The sequence below is a fragment of the Otolemur garnettii genome, unplaced genomic scaffold (assembly GCF_000181295.1).
Source record: "Otolemur garnettii isolate 467f Iridium unplaced genomic scaffold, OtoGar3 scaffold00178, whole genome shotgun sequence".
Classification (NCBI taxonomy): Eukaryota; Metazoa; Chordata; class Mammalia; order Primates; family Galagidae; genus Otolemur; species Otolemur garnettii.
Window position 1 is genome coordinate 3,235,012 of NW_003852573.1, and position 6,110 is coordinate 3,241,121.

A 6,110-nucleotide genomic window follows, 5' to 3' on the forward strand; every position below is an offset into this window, starting at 1 on the left:
AGGCACCTGTAGTCCCAGCTACTCGGGAGGCTGAGGCAAGAGAATCACTTAAGCCCAAGAGTTGGAGGTTGCTGTGAGCTGTAACGCCATGGCACTCCACTAAGGGTGACATAGTGAGACTCTGTCTCAATAAAAAAGAAAAAGGGGGGGGCAGCACCTGTGGCTCAAAGGAGTAGGGTGCTGGCCCCATATGCTAGAGGTGGTAGGTTCAAACCCAGCCCCTGCCAAAAACTGCAAAAAAAGATCTTTCCATGTGGGCTGGGTGCTATGGCTCATGCATGTAATCCTAGCACTCTGGGAGGCTGAGGTGTGTGGATAGCTTGAGATCAAGAGTTTGAGACCAGCCTGAGCAAGAATGAGACCCCATCTCTACTAAAAATGAAAAACTGAGGCAAGAGGATCACTTGAGCCCAAGTTTGAGGTTGCTGTGAGTTAAGACGCCATGGCACCAAAGGCTTTTCTTTTTTCTTTCTTTTTTTTTTTTTTGCAGTTTTTGGCCAGGGCCAGGTTTGAACCCGCCACCTCCGGTATATGGGGTGGGCTCCCTACTCCTTTGAGCCACAGGCACCACCCAGATCTTTCTTTCTTTAATTACCAAAAAAAAAAAAAATTTTTTTTTTGAGACAGAGTCTTACTATGTCACCCTCAGTAGAGTGCTGTGGTGCCACAGCTCACATCCACCTCAAATTCTTGGGCTTCAGTGATTCTCTTGCCTCTGTCTCCCAAGTAGCTGAGACTACAGCTGCCTGCCACAATGCTGGGCTATTTTGTTGTTGTAGTTGTCATTGTTGTTTAGTAGGCCTGAGCAGGTTCAAACCCACCAGCCCACGTGCATGTGGCTAGCACCCTAACCACTGACCTACGGGGTTTTATTAAATCATAACTGTATACACTTATGGAGTATGACGTGATGATTTGATATACAATGTGGAATGCTTAAATCAAACTGATTAACATAACCATCACCTTACTCATTTTTTGTAGTAAGACATTTATAATTTACTCCTAATAATTGTGAAGTGTACCCTCGCATTGTGCACATTAGATGGTATCCCAACAAATACCCTCCCTCCTCCCACTGATTGTCCTCCCCTCTCGCTCCTCTCCTTCTTGCTACATGGTATTTGTGTTTTGCCATTAGTATGGATGTGTGTTTATATATTGGCTTCACAATAGTATTGGGTACATTGGATACTTTTTTTCCATTCTTGAGATACTTTACTAAGAAGGATATGTTCCAACCCCATCCATGTAAACATAAAAGATGTAAAGTCTCCATCTTTTCTAATAGCTGTATAGTATTCCGTGGTATACATATATGGAAGATCTTTCCATATTAAAGATCTCTCCTAAAACTTGTCCCCTTGGGGTAAGGTGAACAAGAAATGAACTCACATCTTATCCCCACTTTGCAGGGAGAGTATTGCCTTAGCACTAATCACAGCTCCAGGGGAACATCCCTCCCAAGAAGTTAGAAACACCCCTCAAATGGGTTTTCAGCTCAAATTCACAGCTAGGGTGGTTACAAGAAACCTCAAGCTGAGAAACAGGGGTGATTACAAGAAGCCAAACTCAGAATTCAGCTGGAGCTCTAGGCTAGAAATACAACCAAGTGTCTTTCAGAAGCAAATGCAAATCTTTTCTGGAAGAACTGCATCCTTAGGCCTCTGGGAAGCCCCCAAAGTAGTTTTTCAAGTGTAACAAATACCACACACCCGCAGACAACCAGTGCGCACACATGACACCATAATATCACAATGGACAACGAAAAAGCTTCAACTACGGTGTGAATTACCAAAGTGACACAAAATGAGCACAAGCTGTTGGAAAATGGTGCTCTCAGACTTGAGGAACACAGGGTTGTCACAAATCTTTAGTTTGTAAAACACACAGTATCTGGCTGGACGTGGTGGCTCGGCTTATAATCCTAGCACTTTGGGAAGTTGAAGGAAGAGTGTCATTTGAAGTCAGTTATTTTAAACCAGCCTAAGCAAGAGCAAGACCACATCTCTACTAAAATTAGAAAAATTAGCTCAACATGGTGGCACATGCCTATATAGTCCAGCTACTCTGGGTGCTGAGGCAAGAGGATCATTTGAGCCCAGGAGTTTAAGGTTGCTGTGAGCTATGATGATGCCACTGTCCTCTAGCCTGAGTGACCCAGTGAGGCTGTCTCAAGAAAAAAAAAAAATCTGCAAAGGACAATAAAGTGAAATGTAATAAAATGATGTATGTCTGCATCCAACATGACTGGGCACTCACTAAGAGCCTGACAGCAGGCTCAACGTGTGTCTGCATTGCGTCCCTAAATGAAATAAGAACTCCAGAGGACAAGAATGAGGCAGATTCAAGATGCAAATAACGATTACGAAATACCCAGAACTGTTAATGTTGCCAGCACTTTGGAAGGCTGAGGTGGGAGGATGGCCTGAGGCCAGCAGTTCAAGGCTACAGTGAGCTGTGATCATATTACTGTACTCTAGCCTGGGTGACAGAGTGAAGTGCTATCTCTAATTATACATACATACATATATATATATATATACACACACATATATGCATATATATTTATATAATAGCTTATATTATATGTATATATATATACATATATATATAATAATTAAATAATACCAGTTCATAGCCTCAAGAAACTCAAAGAATACCAATCAGGTATTCAGTTAGATTGCAGTGAACATTTTTTGTTTGTTTATTTTTATTTTTTTGAGACAGAGTCTCCCTTAGACAGCCTGGGGTCGGGTGCTATGGAATCATAGCTCACAGCAACCTCACACTCTTGGGCTCAGGCAATCCTCTTGCTTCAGCCTCCCAAGTAGCTGGGATTACAGGCACCCACCACAACACCCAGCAATTTTTGAAGACAGGGTCTCAGTTTTTTGCTCGGGCTGGTCTTAAACGCCTGAGCTCAAGCAGTATCTACTGACTTCAGCCTCCCAGAGTGTTAAGATTACAGGCATGAGCCACTGCACCCAGCTTACAGAGAAATATTTAAAAATAAAAAAACTAACCAGGAGCCATGGCACATGCTCCTGAAAGCACATAGTGAGAGTGAGATGGAGTCTGTCAGGCAAGGCCAGACAGGACACAACTGGTCTGGGTGGGTAAGGTCCTGCCTGACCTTCACCTCCTGCCTCCCATTCTTCCCGTTTTATAAATTTAGCTTCCACCCTAAAGATGTCTATCTTGACTAGTTTAGGTGGGTTGATTTAGGAGATTAACTTTTGAATTGAAATGTTGTTTTGAGTCATGGGTTATACTCATTATTATTTACAATGAGTCATGAGTTCTGCCTATTATGGTTTAAGATAAAGGTTAACATGGTCTTCACTGTGAAGGCAAATGTATAAAACTGTAATGTTGGAAATGGAAGAACAGAACAGTCTTGGAAAGCCTGCTCTCACTGTTCTCCAGAATCCCAGCCTCTGACAAATAATGTTTAGTGGACCTATCCCCATGTCTGCATATTGGCTGACAGTGACAGGCAGCCAGACCATCCTCGTCTGGTAACACTAGCACTCTGGGAGGCTGAGGTAGGTGAATTGCTTATACTCAGGGGTTCAAGATCAGCCTGAGCAAGAGCGAGAGACCCGTCTCTACTAAAAAAAGAAAAATTAGTCAGGTGTGTGTCAGGCGCCTGTAGTCCCAGCTACTCAGGAGGGTAAGATAGGAGGATTGCTCTAACCCGCATGACAGAGCAAGAATCCTTCCAAAAAATTTTTTTTTAAAAATTAAAAAATTAAGAAATAGGGCAGTGCCTGTGGCTCAAGGAGTAGGGCACCAGCCCCATATATCGCAGGTGGCAGGTTCAAACCTGGCCCTGACTGAAAACTGCAAAAAAAAGAAATAAAAGAAAATCATAATAAAAGTGATCAGAGAATAAAAGGAGGGGCAGTTGGACTAATAGCTGACTCTTCAACAAGCAACAACAAAAGCCAGAAGACAAATGATATTTTCAAAGTGTGAAAACAGTGAGATGGTGAGTCAGCACATAAAGGTAGGTTCAGTATCACCGATCATTGAAGAAATGGAACTCAATACTACAATGAGCTATCACTGTCTACCCCTAGAATGGCTGAAATTAAACAGACTGACCAGACCAAGTGTTGGCAAAGTTGTAGAGGAATTAAAACCCTTCATTCGTGAGAATGAAAAATGCTACAAGCACTTTGAAAAACACTTGTGCAGCTTCTTAAAAAGTTAAACGTACTCCCATCATATGATCCACTCCTAGGCATTTACCCAAGAGAAGTGACAATCTCCAAACAGGTGCACGAAGAAATGTATTTGTGGGCTTGGCACCGTAGCTCAGTGGGTAGGGCATTGGTCCCATACACCGGGACTGGTGGGTTTGAGCCCATCCCGGGCCTGCTAAACAACAATGACAACTACAAAAAAAAAAAAAATAGCCAGGAGTTGTGGCAGGAGTCTGTAGTCCCAGCTACTTGGGAGGCTAAGGCAAGAGAATCACTTGAGCCCAAGAGTTTGAGGTTGCTGTGAGTTGTGATGCCACCACACTCTACCAAGGGCAACATAGTGAGACTCTTTCTTCAAAAAAAAAAAAAATCATTTGTGCATATAAAAACTTATACATGGCTCATCGCCCATAGCACAGTGGTTATGGTGCCAGCCACATGCACCAGGGCTGGCAAGTTGGCAGGTTCAAATCTTGCCTGGGCCAGCTAAACAACTGCAACAGAAAATAGCCAGGCATTGTGCAGCGCCTATCGCCCCAGCTACTCAGGAGGCTGAGGCAAGAGAATCACTTAAACCTGAGAGTTTGAGGTTGCTATCCCTGATAGTCTACCGAGGGCAACAAAGTGAGACTCTGTCTCAAAAAACAAACAAACAAAAAAAACTTATACATGAATGTTCATCAGAGATTTATTTTTATGAGCCAAAGTTCTAACAACTTCAACTGTAGAATGGACAAATCGTGAGATGTCTGTACTAGGAACGCCACTCAGTTATTAAAATATGCACACACGCATATATATATATATACACTGTTGATACACACAAACAACATGGCTGACTCTCAAAATAGCTATGCTGAGTGGAAAAATGCCAGGTCCCCTACCCAAAATGTTTACAAGATGACTCCATTCATATAAAACTCTAGGAAATACGAAGTACTCTAAGTGGCAGAATGCAGATCAGTAATTGCCTGGGAATGGGTAGAGGTTGGGATCAAGAGTGGCATGTAGGTTTCTATGGCATTATGAGTAAACTTTGGGCAAGTGATAAATATGTTTATTATTTTGATTATGGTGATGGTTTCTTGGGTGTATGCATATGTCAAAAACATCAAGTTGTACACTTTATTTTATTTTATTATTATTATTATTTTTTATAGAGACAGAGTCTCACTTTATTGCCCTTGGTAGACTGCTGTGGGGTCAGAGTCTCACAGCTCACAGCAACCTCCAATTCCTGGGCTTAGGCGATTCTCTTGCCTCAGCCTCCCAAGTAGCTGGGACTACATGCACCTGCCACAATGCCCGGCTAAGGTTGTACACTTTAAACATGATATTTAAAAAAAAACAAACCATGATATTTAGTGTATATCAATGACTATTCAATAAAACTATTAAATAAAATTGGGATTAACATCTAACATATTGCCTTATGCATATCAGGTGGTTAAAAAATACTTGTTGAATGAATGATTAGTATATTACTTATAAATCTTGATTTTCTTTCATTTTCATATTGTATCATGAGAATTTTCCATGTCATTATATATCAGGGGTCCTCAAACTTTTTAAACAGGGGGCCAGTTCACTGTCCCTCAGACCATTGGAGGGCCGGCCTGCAGGCCCCGGGATGAGTCGGCCGCTGAGCAGGACAGGCAGCAGCGGCAAAAACACCTGGTGGGCCGGATAAATGTCCTAGGCAGGCCGCATGTGGCCCATGGGCTGTAGTTTGAGGACGTCTGTTATATATGGTCTCCTTTTAAGTACTCCCCTTGGCCATCTGGTGACCATGGTAATATTCAGCAATGAGGCATGTAGCACTTTTTTAAAGATGAGTTTGCAAACTTAATTGTCTGACCTGGTATGTGTTAATCAGTAATAAAAATCTCATATTTGGCT